General features: G+C 31.0%; 1 protein-coding gene and 1 long non-coding RNA gene across 2 annotated transcripts in view; both read left to right on the plus strand.

The window, feature by feature from the left end:
* The window catches only part of LOC147032616 (uncharacterized), a 3,245-nt gene extending 1,499 nt beyond the window's left edge, over positions 1-1,746 (plus strand). Inside the window, exon 2 of the long non-coding RNA XR_015055253.1 lies at positions 1-1,746. This exon is cut by the window's left edge and continues 149 nt beyond it. This is a non-coding gene — a long non-coding RNA (uncharacterized LOC147032616).
* Positions 1-15,500, plus strand: part of LOC147032614 (calcium-dependent secretion activator 1-like) — a 488,157-nt gene that overhangs the window by 265,132 nt on the left and 207,525 nt on the right. The window lies entirely within an intron of this gene.

Consider the following 15,500-nt stretch of genomic DNA (forward strand, 5'->3'; position numbering starts at 1 on the left):
CCAGCAAAATCCTGAAAAAGAGTTTTACAGCAATAGTACTCATTGTGAGTTATCAAGACAATACCCACTGAACAAGTTATACCTTGATGAGCCAGAATACAAGTTTTACCTTGGAGACTCACAAATTTTGAAAAAATCAGTAAATGAGTTCTGCCTTGATGGTTTAAATAACTACCTTGGAGACTCAGGAAAAGGGTTTTGCCAAGATGGTTCTAAATATGGGGCCTACCTTGGAGACTCACAAATTTTGAAAAAATCAGTAAATGAGTTCTGCCTTGATGGTTTAAATAACTACCTTGGAGACTCAGGAAAAGGGTTCTGCCATGATGGTTCTAAATATGGGGCCTACCTTGGAGACTCACAAATTTTGAAAAAATCAGTAAATGAGTTCTGCCTTGATGGTTTAAATAACTACCTTGGAGACTCAGGAAAAGGGTTCTGCCAAGATGGTTCTAAATATGGGGCCTACCTTGGAGACTCACAAATTTTGAAAAAATCAGTAAATGAGTTATCCTTAAGAGACTTTGTAAGTTGGTTTTACTTTGAATACTTGAAATGTGGGTTCTGGATTGATAACTCACAATGTGATACATATCTTGGAAACTCAACGGGAATGTGGTTATACCTTGAAGACTTGGAAAGTTGGGTTTATGTTGGACACTTGAAACTTTTTTGGGGGCTTTTATTTATTTATTTATTTATTTATTATTATTATTATTTTATTTATTTATATTTTGGAGACTTTTGGAGTTGCTATCACTCTTTGGGATCTAAACCTATCGATGTAGTTCTTTGTCGGATGGTGCTTGATGGGAGCAAGATCAAGAAAGTTCTGGGAAGAAAGTGCAGGCTTACTCCCCCTTTCTACGTCATCAAACCTGAAAGCCTTAAAAGACAGAATTGGAAGAAGAGAAAAAAAAAAAAAAAAAACGTAAAATATATATATATAGGTGGAAATCTCATTTTGAAAAAGACTGTGTTGGGTGAGGATTGAGTTGGGGTTGAGATTTTGAATGTGAGGGTTGGGGTTGAGATTTTGAATGTGAGGGTTGGGACACACACACATACACACCAACAAACAAAGTTAAGCCTTGACTATTCAGTTGAGGATTCTGTGTTTGGGGTTCACAGATCTAAGAACGTCCCCCTTGACACACATTATATACTGTTATACACCTCGGACTTGGCCCTCGAGTGTCCACAACGGTGTATAGTAGGAGGGAGTGAAGCGCCAACCTATTGCTCCCATTGCACACACACACACAAACAAAAGTTAAGCCTTGACTATTCAGTTGAGGATTCTGTGTTTGGGGTTCACAGATCTAAGAACGTCCCCCTTGACACACATTATATACTGTTATACACCTCGGACTTGTCCCTCTAGTGTCCACAAAGGTGTATTATATGCTTAGTTTTGTCTTTTGTAATTCCTGTGAATAAAATGAACCTAAAATCTCTTCCCCTTCCAAATCATATATTTTATAAGTCCAAGGAACTGTATCTATTACATCAACAATTTTAAAAAGTTCTTTCGTCCATCGTTCAGTAAAACCCTTTTCAAAATGAGATTTCCACCTATATATTCTTACGATATCACCAACTTTTAAGTTAGGTTTTCTGACATTAATCTCTTTTTCATATTTTAATTTTGTAAATGTTTCTGATGGCTTCATATTCGTTGACGTGTGAATCGTGTCATTATACTTATCCACAATATCCTGAATAAAAGATAACCATTGTTGTGAACCGAGTTGTGTGAATTTTTTATATAGTCTCTCTTTTAAGGTACGATTAAAACGTTCAACAACAACTGCCTTCCCTTCATTAAAGGTACTGTATAATGTAATACTGTTATTTTTTAAAAAATTCATAAATGTCTTGTTATAAAACTCTCTACCCTCATCAGTCCACAATTTCTTAGGTTTTCTCTTACTTTTATTAAATATCTGTTGAAAAGCTAACATAAGAGTATTACCTGTTTTGTTTTTTAAAGGGACAACCCACGCATATCTACTCCTCAAATCAATAACGGTTAAAGCATACTTGTACCCCTTATCATTATTGAGTTCAATCAAATCAGCAGACCAGATATAATCAACTTCCTTGGAATAAACTTTCCTTCTCTGAAACTTTGTGAATATTGGTTTATGTAATTCATCAGCTAATTGCTCTTCAGTCTTAATGGCATCATTAGAGCCTATAAGTTTTTTGAATTTCCAAGTCCAAGTTTCAATTTAGCACTAATCATCTTCTTCACGATGAACCTATCAACTTTTTCTCTCAAGGTTGGATTTTGTATCAGAGACAAATTATATAACATTTCTCTATCGGCTTCATGCTTTTCTTCCAACGTTGTGGTATTCCCATAATCAATATCGTGTCTCATGCACACTTCATCAACTCTATTGATTGGTTTACTCCAGGATTTAGGATTGTCTGCCTCATCTAATCTTTTATCTAAGTTTGTGCCTGGACCACAGAAAGAATAACCTGGAAGATGTAATTCCCTGGTATTCCAGTAGTTGTAAATTTACTTCCTGATAAAAACTTTTGTATATCTCCTCCGAGTTTGTGTTTGGAGATAAATTGATTTTTTTTTTGAACCACACACCAAACATATACCTTTTTGTATAACCCTGTTATTTTTACTTTTAATATATGAAATATTTTTAGTATTAGTTTTCTTTTTACATTTGAGACAATAACTCATTTATTTATGAGAAAAATTTCTGCAGAGTGCAAAAACCTTTTTAGTTTCCAACATGCACATTTGAATCTTAATTTTTAAAACATAAAGAATCCTTAGAAATGCCTTCACTCTCTCCTCCATTTATTTAAGAAAAAACTTGAATTAAAATCTATATCTTGTCGATGCTAATAGTCTTGTCGAAAGTATTGCAAATAGACTTGTCAATTCTTTGTTTTCCTCCTCGGTGGGTTGAGTTATTTTCTGTAATACCTCTATTCTTTTTTGAATCTCACTGGTTTCCATATTTTGATATTTATTCATTCTCTCTCTTTCCTCCCTCTCTCTCTTCTCCTTTTCCTCCTTCTCTCTCTTCTCTCTTTCCTCCTTCTCTCTCTTCTCCTTTTCCTCCTTCTCTTTCTTCTCCCTCTCTCTCTTCTCTCTTTCCTCCCTCTCTCTCTTCTCTCTTTCCTCCCTCTCTCTATTCTCTCTTTCCTCCTTCTCTCTCTCCTCCTTCTCCTTTTCCTCCTCTTCCCTCTCTTCTTCAACTCCTTCCTCATCCCTTACTATACTTGAATCGTTTACACCCCATAGAATATTATACATATATTCATCAGGATTTCTTGTTATTCCTGTATCCAAAATAATTTTTTTTACAACAGGATACCAATAAAATTTCTTTTGAATTTCTAAAAGAGCCTTACCTTTTCTTAACCTTATAATTTTTTCATTATTTAACATTCTAATTAAATCTAAAGTTGTTGGTTTATCAACATCAGCATAATGCCAATCTTTTATTGAAAATACCTCATTCTTATGTTGTAGAACATATTTATTAAAATACCGAATACCCTTTTCTTGAAGGTATGCTTGAACACAGAAATGATAATTTTCTTGAAGCCTTCTTGCTGTCATTTATGTATTAGAAATATATGTTAGAATAATATTATGGCACGAAACACCTCCCCATCTTCCCATAGTTAAATCATTTTGTATTTCCTTACTTATTATATATAATCCTGTTTTTTCTGTTTTCATGAGATAAACAAGGGCAAAACCATTATTATATTTACCCTTATTAAATTCTTTTATTTGTTGTTTACTAATCGTGGCTCCACAAAACTCATTCTCGATACCAAGTGGATAATATTCTTCCTTACGAGACTGATTTAATTGTTCCAGGTCTTCGAGGTTAATTTTAAATGACCAATTATACCCTAAATCATTCATATCATACCCCCATTGTTCTATTCTCATACAAACGATACGCCCTTCTTTATAAAAATTTATTTTAATTCGAACTGTGAATTCTGTATGACCTGGAGATAATATCAACACTTCTGTATCTTTAGAATACACAGCCGTTTTATTTAAGTATATATATTGTGATAAATCGCTTAATCTCACCAAGTCATTCGCGTCAGTCGGGCTTGGATAATTTTTTAATTTATAAGCATTTTTCATGTTAATATTTTTGTTTATATTATATTTATATCGTTCAGCCTGTGCCTTTGTATAATAATTTGATAAATCAATATCCAGTTCTTGAGATACACCAAAGATAGAACCATCTTTACCAACATAAGTCATTTATATTAGATTAAAAATAATATCATAAAATTTTTTATTTTTGTTGAGTTGAAATAACACATATAGACATAATTGACCACAACACTTGGAATTTAATTCTTGGACTTGAAATGTTTGATAAACACCATTCTGTAAGAATTTTATGACTTCAACAGGTGGTGGAAGACCAAAACTATCAAAATAATATTTGTCTTGACTATTAAAAATACAAACCCAATGAGAACCGTTCCCATCATTATCTTCTAAGTTCATAATAATATTCTTTGTATGTTTCGACACATTTGTTAATTCATCTCTCATACAAATAACCACATTATGAATTTTTAATTTCTTACAATATTTGACAAGTTGTAAATTTGATGTTGTATTCTTTCCAAATTCTTTCAACCACTCATCAATGCTCATTTATTTATTAGAAAGATATAATCCATTACCTCTTTTCGTTAATTTTACACCTGCTTGTGCTATAGAAGAAAGCATATCTCCAACTAACAATCTCGCTTTATCAGGCAGACCTTCAAGTTTTTCAGCAAAATCTACAATTACACCACTTCCACTAATTTGTTTCTCCAACTCTTTGTTATGTCTTTCCAATTCTTTTTGAGCCTGGAGTTGAGCCTTCCTTTCGTTGGCAGTTTTGACCGCTGTTGAAATACCACCCGTCAATGCTCCAACCGCACTTAAACCAGCAAATAAAGGAATTAGAAATGGGAGAAATCCTCCACTCGTCTCTCTTATTGAATATTTTTTTAACATTGGTTTTGTCATTTTAATTTTAAGTGAGCCAGTGTCATTCAAGATTTTAACCTGTTCTCTTGTGAGCAAAACATCAATTCTTACTGCTCCTTTTCTCTGAATTGTATTAACGTTAATCGTACAAGGCTTTTGATTTTGAACACAAGATGATAGTTTATGAAGATTGATTTGATTAACATATACCCCAGTTGGTACTTTGCCACTCATTTATTTAACAAAAAAATTATGTGAGACTAATCATCACACCATTATCTGTATTAATCTGCAATTCTGTTTCTTCCAAAAGCAAACAATATGTATCAACTTCTTCACTCTCTCCTCTTTCAATGTATAGGGAAGTATCCACTCGATTAGACTTTATAGTTTCTTTTTGAGCGCTCAGGTCAAACGTATAGATTGTATACAAACTTTTAAATGCTGTCATATCCAAAATAGGTTCTTTATTTCCATTACTTTCACACACCTTTTGGTAAGACTTGTATGCTTCAGCAAAATCATTTTTTCCCAATTAATTTCCAATCTATCTCGTGGATAAAATGTTCCATCTAGAGAAACGCGAAGTTGTTTCACCTTAGCATTATCACTCAATGCATTATTCTTATCAGTCGCAGTATCACCATCTGGCTTTTTAAAAATCATCCACAGATATCGTGGCTTTCCTTCCAGAACACCCAAATTCCACGTGTAAGTAGTTTGATTGAGTTTAACGTGTTGACATCTTCTTTTGAGGTATGATACACTGAGTGGTTTTTTTGAGTTAAGTCTTCGATTCAACATCTCTTCTGTTTTAAGATTAGGAGTATATTCACTGATATACCAACTCATCTCCTCAATTACAAATTTATTCTGATCACCAAAAGCATTACCAACACCAAAAAGCAATCTATTTTCATTATCATTCCTTTGTAGTTGAAATCTAATTTTAAGACCATACAGAACTTTATCATAATCACAAAATCCAAATATACCTTTAAGAGGAACTGCCACAGTAAAACTATTTTCTGCTTTTGTATCATCATTATACATTCCTTTCCTTTGAGTATACCCAGGGTCTGTGTTTGTTCCCGTTGACATATCAGGAATAAAACCTTCGACAGACCCCTTTCCCATTCTATCACTGAATGTATAGAGTGTAAATTTCATCATTTCAGATACAGCAGAGACATAATCAACCGCTTCAACTTCTTGTGTTCCAATATACAATCGCACACTATCAAACATTTTCCAGAAGAAATCATTTACAAGTGTAGCGTTTGTGTTATTCCCAGCCTTAGTGAATTTAAATTTACACAACAAGAAACTTTCGGAGAGATTCAAATAGGTTTGTTGATTATTTATTTCAAAACTTTTTGTACCATTTGTATTCCAGTCTGTTCCAGTTATTGCATTTACCTTGAAGTAATCTTCTTTTTAGTGGAGTTTGAGATAATAATAGTATCATCCAAATCATAGATACTATCAATTGCTTCCATACTTGTATTTATTTAGGAAAAAAGATGTTAAAACTTTTGAAACCCTGATCCAAGTATTTGAATTATTTTCTGTCGTTCTTGGGGGGACAACTGAGTTTTACCTTTCTTAATTTCTTTTATTGCTTGTAATTTATGAGATTCTTTCTGAGCATCTTTTATACTCTTTACGGCACCTGCTACATTTCCCACAGCAGAAGCAGTTGAACCAATTAGGTCTTTATGTTTAAGAATAGTTGAACCAATACCCATGAGAGTATCAATTATCCCATCTCCTCTAAATTGATGTCCAACACCCCTTTGTCTCTTAGGTTTATAGTATCCTCTACCAAGATACATACCTTCACCCTTGTAGTACGGGGAAAGGAACATCCCATCCCCTGTAATTATTTTATATTTTCCCAACTCGTGCTTCCTCACAATAACCATCGTATTTATTTATTGAAAAACTTCACGTAGGTGAATTCTGATGGATATAACTTCTCCATTAAAAGAAATCACACGATTATCTTGGTCGGTTATCCTAAAATTTACTCTGTGTATGGTTTTTCCTGACACAGGTAGATAAACCAAATTTTTAGGCTCCATATTGAATTTATAACCAATTGGGGTTGAGTATGCGCTGAATGAAAATATTGTATTTGTTTTTAATCCATCATTATAAGCACCATCAATCAAATCACAGTGAATTAACACCGAATTTATTCCTGAGGATATTTGAATGACATTATCACTGTAAAACGTCCCATTAGTTTCAATCTTTTTGAGGAGAAACCTAATAACTCTCTAAATGAATTATCAATTGTGAAATCAACCTTGTAGTTATTTTTAACTTTAATCGTTGATTTTGAAGTATGTTTTTGAATGTTTATAACAATATTTTTTGGTTCATCACCCTGTTCTTTCATAAGACGAGCAATTTCGGAAGATATTTGAGAAATCTCGTATGCTCCGGGTGAGACTGTTATCGTTTTGTATCCACTTCCCGGATTATAACTAAACTTGTCATTTTTCTCGGTTATATTAAATAAGGTATTATAAGTCTCCATGGACAATAAAGATGCCTCATATTCTTTTGTTGTGTCAAGTTGTAGTGGGTATGGGAATGAAGATGTGTGGTCGCTTGTTGTGAAATTAAAACTCAGGATTGTGCTTCTCATCTTATTTAATATGAGTTAAAATGTCTTTATATTGAGATTTATTAATTATTTTCATGTTCATCAACTGGTCTAAAATGGCTGATGCTTCATTAAAACAATTGTTATTTCCAGCCTTCTTACTGCCGAACAACAATAACAGTCTATTAACTAATTGCGATGGGTCATTTGGAAGAAAACTAATACCTGAACCAAGGATACTTAAAGCCTGAATAATGTGTTTCTCCTTCTCATTCTTCCTACTTTTACCAGAAAGAATAACCTTATAATTTAGAGTGTTCAGCAAATCAATATATACTCTATCATCATTATTTTCCATATCTAATGGTTTATCAATATACTTTGATTCATCCCTCACAGTTGAACCTTGTCTTCCATCTTTTGTGAGAAGAAACATTAATCTCGGAGTTAGTTTAACAGGGGGTTGAGCAGAACTTAAGAACCTTAATTCATCATTAAATATCAATACCTTTTCTTGAACAAGATGAAATATTGCTGGTTGTTCTGTTGGAATGAGTCCTGCTTTGGTTTTTGAATCCGCTGAATATTCATTGTTTTGAACAGCATTCACAATATAATCAGGGGGTTGATTAATCTCTTCCAGTTGTTGAAATAAACCTTCATCATCATATTCTAATTCTCCTAAATGCTCTAATTCTTCCTCCGTCATTTGACTGAAATCTTTTAACATTTGAAGCTTTCTAGGAGTATATTCTACTGTGGGAACTGTGGAAACATCTTTCATTTTTTCTTGGGAAGTTTTTAAAAGTGGTTTAAAAAATTTCTCTTGTTTTTTTCAAATGCTTCTTCGCCCGTTAGTTTCTGTCTGCGTTTCTTCTTTATGTCTTCCTGTTGTTTTACAACTTTTGAAACCAACTCTTGATGTTCCTTAAATCTTCTTGCTCTTTCTTTTGTATCCATTTATTTATTGTAAAATATCATTTAATGAATTGTAAAGATCAACAGGGAAATTTTCCTTTTCTTCATCATTCAAGTAGATGTGTTCAAATAAATCCTTTTCTTTAAATATTTCATCAAATTCTTTATTAACATTAATGCGAGTTGTAATTTCTTCTTCACTAATCCTTGCATCTCTGCTTTTCATACGTTTGTGTTGAGTTTCTTCATCAACATCAAAACCGAATGATAAAATCTTCACTCCGCTCAGATATTTAATAATTTGTCTCTGTTCCTTCTGGATTAGTTTCTAATATCCCAACACCACCAGATTTTAGTTTCTTTAACTCACTCTTACAATGTGAATATTTTGTTGTACCAAGAGAAACCTCCTCAAATATTTGTCCTTCATTCCTCAATCGCATATGTTCCTCCACTGAAATATAGTGATAATCTTCACCTTTTACTTCTCCAGGTCTTATTGCTCTAGTTGTTGTTGATACAATGCGTATCACGGGGTGTTTTTTAAGTAAATTTACAATATTCTCATTTGTACTACACAAGAACCTTGATTTATGAAAGTTTTTTCCAGAAGCAGATTTACCCACAAGATTTATAATAATAGTTGTCATTTATATATGTAATTGTTTATAAAACAAAAAATATATCCCTTAATATCTCATCTTGTTTCACAACAATATATTTATATTTTTCAGTCGTGTGCTTCATATAATCCTCAAATTTCTTTTTACTACATAATGTAGAACAATTATCTCTCCAAAAATTATTGATATCTATTGAATTTAACTTGAATAAAATAAAAGTATTAGCATTGTTTCTGATGGAACGACGAGGAAGTTGAAAGTACGATTGACTAAGATAAATACAATTACAAGAAGAATGTCTCCCTCTTGTGTAGTAGCTGTCCATTACCGTTTGGTTTCTCTCATTAACACAATCATCAAAGATAACGAGGTTCTTTTTTGATTTATCCAAATCTTGGGGAGACGGTATATCATCCGTATTATCACTAAGAATACAAGTTATAAGATTTGATTTCTTTTTACATCTCTGTGTATCACAAAATAGTTGAATTATATCTTCAATGTTATAATCATTTAGGTTTTTTTGACGTTTAAATAAACCTATTATATCTTCTTTTTGAAGACCAGCATTAAAACCTTGTGAGAGTAGTTGATACTCTGGTTGAAAACTCGACTTTGTGAAAATTATTAAATTATCATAATCTAAAAAGTTGGGAGTGAGGAGCATTTTTAAAAGTAAGCAGGTTTTTCCACATCCACTTGAACCAACTATGAGACATCTTAATGAATTTGGGAGATTTTTATGGTTGTTAAATTTTATCTTATTTTCCCAAATAGGTAAAAAATCATTCATTTATATATTTGAAAAACAGGTTATTTAATTTATTATTGGCTTTTTTAGAAACTCTATATTTTATCCTAAGTTCAGGTTTAATTTCAAGATAATCCATTATTTTATTTATACAATATCTTGTGTTGATATTTCCCTGAAAATTACATCCATGAATAATATACAACAACAATCCTTTGAACATTTCTCTTATACGTTCAGTTTCTTCCCTTGTAAGGAAAGGTGTGTTATCATCCTCATACTTTACATTCATTTCTCTAATCAATCTTGTAAAGTAATTCATTTTTGGTGTAAATCTAAAAGAATTATTTTCCTTTTTATATTTTTTATTATCATTAATTAGAAGATAATCACAGAATATACATTGTTTATAGGCTTTTGACTCTGTGTTTAATCCCTGTCTTTCACACGCAGGACAATTCTCAAATTTGTCATATGGAGAATCAGGAAAGTCTAGCATATTTATAAAGTAAAACTTTACTTAAACTGAAATTCATCTATACTTTCAGTTGTATATTACCATCGATATCGATATACTTTTTTCATTATCAGATTCAACGACAACATTTTTTATATTAAAGGTAATTTTAAAATTATCGTTAACTACTATTGAACGAAATGTCATTTCACCTGATATATTAACATCCTTTATTTCATCAAGATTTACATCTTTAGGGTTGTTGAAAAAAATACAAATTTCTCCTTGCATATTACAGATGGTCTTATCTTTTCTTTCTAAAGCTTCATCCATAAGGTTTTTGTTCTTTGATACTTTTTCTTGTTTCATTGCTTTTTCTAGTTTTGAATATATTACTAGAAGGAGAGGAGAAACTTTTGTTAGAGATACTTTAATTGATGTTCTACCAGGTATACTAAAAGCCCTTCCACTGAAGGAAATTGAAGAACTCATATTATTTACCATAATAGTTTTTATCCAATAGTTGTTATATTTATCTTTGTTCAATTTTACATCCTTGACATATTTCTCAGTATCTTTAACAGATGAAGAGATTGATTGAAACTTGTCTTTTGTGTCTTGAAACATTGTATTTATTAAGTGAAAAAGTTGGAGGATAAAATGTTTTTAAGCACAGATTCACCTATAAATTAAACGAAATTTTCATCAAGAAAATTTTAGTTTAAGCAAAGTTTTATTCTATAAATATGGTGAATACAACGTACTGCGATGTTTGTAATCACGAATATAAACATTATAGAAAACACCTCCGAACCAACAAACACACATTTAATCTATTTCATCAAATATCTCCTCTTGAGTTGGAAAGAAAACATTGTGATATCTGTTCAAAGGATGTTTTGAAGAGTAGTTATAATCAACATCTTCAATCACAAAAACACAAGAAAAATGAGTTTAAAGTAAAGGGAGACTATTATATTAAAAACACTGATGAGGCATTTAAAGGGCATATAAAAATAAGGATTTTTCAATTTGGAGAACCCAGTCCATCATCAATAGCTGAATCAATTGAAATAGTGAAACCCGATGTTGAAAAATTTATTAAAAAGACATTAAAAGAAATAAAAACTTTAAAGTTTTATATGGGAGTGAAAATGAATATGAAAAGACAAGATGAAGAACAAACTCCTTATATGAGAACAGATCTTCATTTTATAACATCATTTCAAGATTTTTTGAATAGTGGGGTTTATGAAGAACTATCAAGACAAGAGGAGGATGTTGATAATACAGTGGTAGGAAGTGGATTCAATATTAAAAAATCATCTTTTTAGATATACACATTCTAAAATCAAACCCTCTTAAAGCTTCTTCTTATATTGAATTACCAAAAGAAATAAAACTAAAGAAGGCAGTTGTTAATATTAAGAACAATGATAATAAATGTTTTCTCTGGTCTGTTCTTGCTCACTTACATCCACCAAAATGTAATTCAGAAAGAGTAAAACAATATATGAAATATGAGAATACCTTGAACATTAAAGATTTTAAATTCCCAATGCCATTAACAGATATTCCTAAATTTGAGAAAAAGAATAATCTTTCTATTAATGTATATGGATTAACGGATACAAACAAAGTTCAAATATTAAAAATTTCAAACAACTATAAAAATGAAGAAACACACATTGACCTTTTATATTTTAGTGTTGGAAAGAATTCACATTACACATACATCAATAATTTATCAAGATTAATCTCTTCTCAGGTATTCAGAACAGCAAACAAAATATATCCTTGTAAGCGATGTCTTAATTCATTTCATACAAAAGAACGATTAGAACAACATTCAAAATATTGTAGTAATCATAAATCAGCTGTAATTACAATGCCTAAACCTGGTGAAAAGATTTATTTTGAAGATTATAATAAATCTATCATGCACCCATTTGTGATATACGCTGATTTTGAATGTATCCTTAAAAAGATAAATACTGCTTCTCCTAATCCAAAAGAACCATATACAAATAAATATCAAAAACATATTCCTTGTGGTTTTTGTTATTATATCAAATCATCTGTTGGAGAAAAGTATAACAAACTTGAACATTATCGTGGAAAAAATGCTTCACAAGAGTTTGTAAAACGATTAGAAAAGGATTGTATAAGACTCACTAAATTAATGAAAGAAACAAATGAACCGATGAAATTAACCAAAGAAGAAAAATTAGAATTTAGAATGAACAATATCTGTCATATTTGTGAGGGGGAAATTAAGGAGTTTAAAGTTAGAGACCATTGTCATCTTACTGGTAAATATAGAGGTCCCGCTCATTCCTGTTGTAATCTTAATTATAAATTACCTTCTTTTATTCCAGTCTTTCTTCACAACAGCGCCAACTATGATACACATCTATTTATAAATGAACTTTCAAAAACACCAGGGAATATTTCTGCTATAACAAACACAAGTCAAAAGTATATTTCATTTTCAAAAATGATATTCACAAAACCTATAACTCGTATTAGGTTTTTAGATTCTTACAAGTTTATGGGAACACCACTAGCCTACCTCGCATCAAATCTAAGCTCCACGGACTCTTTTCCAAATCTTAATTCATTCTTTCCAAAAGAGGAAATTCTCACTCAAGAGGAAATTCAGATTAAAGAGAGAATTCAAAGTAAAGAGGAAATTCTAACTGAAGATGAAATTCTAATTATAAAGAAAATTCGAACTAAAGAGGAAATTCAGATTAAAGATGAAATTCTGATTAAAGAAGGAATTCTTACGAGAGAGGAAATTCAAACAAGGAATGAAATTCAAAGTAAAGAGAAAATTCTTACAAGTAAGGGAATTTATCCTTATGATTATATGGATTCATTTATGAGATTTAAAGAAACACAACTTCCTTCAAAAGAAAGTTTCTATAATAACCTTTATGAAGAAGAGATAAGTGATAAGGAATATAAACACGCACAAGAAATATGGAAAATATTTAAGATAAAGAACCTTGGAGAATATCATGATTTATATCTAAAAACAGATGTTTTATTGTTAGCTGATGTGTTTGAGGCTTTTAGAACACTCTGTCATAATAAAAATTGTTATGGATTAGACCCTGCCCACTATTTCACAGCTCCTGGTTTAGCTTGGAGTGCAATGTTGAAAATGACAAAACAAGATATAGATTTAATCAGTGATGTTGATATGCTTTTGATGATTGAGAAGTCCAAGAGAGGTGGAATATCACAAGTATGTTCAAAAAGATATGCTAAAGCAAATAATAAATATCTTCCAAATTATAATAGTGAAAAAGATAGTAATTATTTGATGTATTTTGATGCTAATAATTTGTATGGATGGGCAATGTCTCAATCTCTGCCTTATGGTAAATTAGAGTGGGTGGAAGAAAAGGATTATGAAAAGGCTTTGATGAATATTGTTATTTCTTCTCAAGAGGAATTGAATGACGAAGAAGAAGGTTATTATTTTGAAGTTGATTTGAGGTACCCGGGTGATCTTCATAATAAGCATAAAGATCTTCCTTTTGCATGTGAGAAAGAAACTCCAAAGAAAGAATGGTTAAGTGATTATCATAAAAGTTTTAATATTAAAGGTAAATCAACAGAAAAGTTATTAACAACATTCTATGATAAAGAGGGATATGTTTTGCATCAGAGAAGCTTAAAACAGTTTTTGAGAGAAGGATTGAGAGTAGCTAAAATTCATAGAGTTTTAAAATTTAAACAAAGTCCTTGGGTGAAAAAGTATATTCAATTCAATACAGATATGAGAGCAAATACAAAAGTAAAATTTGAAGGGGACTTTTATAAATTAATGAATAATGCTGTATTTGGAAAGACTATGGAAAATGTTAGAAACAGACAAAACATTAGATTCGCAACATCTTGGAAGGAAGCTTCGAGATTGATAAATAAACCAAGTTTTGAGAGAGAAGAGGTTTTTTCAGAGAACTTTTCTGCAATTCATATGAAAAAGGAAAGTATTGTAATGGATAAACCAATTTATATTGGAACAGCAGTTCTTGATTTATCAAAGATATTGATGTATGATTATTTGTATAATGACTTAAAGAAAGAGTATGGTGAAAATGTTTCATTGTTGTATATGGATACTGATAGTTTTATCCTAGATATAAAAACTGATGATGTTTATGAAGATATGAAGAAAAATATTGGAGTATATGATACAAGTAATTTCAGCAAGAAGAGTGAGTTATTTTCCAAAAAGAATGAAAAGGTTATTGGTAAGTTTAAGGATGAGTTGGGTGGAAAAGTAATGAGTGAGTTTATTGGATTGAGAGCAAAGGCATATGCTTATAAGTATGGTGAACAGATTGATAAGAGGTTAAAGGGAATAAAGAAATATGTAATAAAGAAATCAATAACTTTTAGAAATTATTATAATTGTTTGATGAATAAGAAAGAAGAATATAGGAAAATGAATACAATAAGAAGTTATAAACATAACATATATAGTGAAGAAGTAAATAAAAAGGCATTAGGAGCCTTTGATGATAAGAGATTTATTTTAGATAATGGAATAGATTGTGTTCCATATGGATATTGTATGATAGAGTGTATAAAATAGATTATGTTTTAACGATGGGAAGATGGGTTAGGGTTTTTTAAGGGCTACCGCCGGGTTTTTTCACAATATATAAATGGTTAAACCAAGTATTAATCAAACTAAAGAGTGGAGAAAATCTCAGTCTTGGTATATAAATGGAAAACATAATGAATGTGAAAAATATCAAATAAGTCTTATTGAAAAAATAACTAAAACAAAGGTAAATAAAACAAATAAGCGAATTAATTTAAAAACTAGTAAGTTAGAGGATGTAAAGAAAAAAATGAATATCCTTGAATGGACTGAAAACTTTGATGGTTATCAATTGAACAATGAAAAAACAATTTACTATAATCTCAAAATGATATGTGGCTCAGGAGGTGGTCAGATGAGAGCATTAAGAGAAGTTTATCATTTCGTAATGGCACAAAAGGGGTATCTTAAAAAATATAAAGATTCAAATGTTTTGTTTGTCAATATTTTAGATGGGGATTATTGTGCAAAGAAAATTAAACTATTGAAGGAATTTGAGAATGAACAA

The sequence above is a fragment of the Eptatretus burgeri genome, chromosome 2 (genome assembly GCF_056783735.1).
Source record: "Eptatretus burgeri isolate ZD-2024b chromosome 2, Ebu_testis_v1, whole genome shotgun sequence".
NCBI classification, from domain to species: domain Eukaryota; kingdom Metazoa; phylum Chordata; class Myxini; order Myxiniformes; family Myxinidae; genus Eptatretus; species Eptatretus burgeri.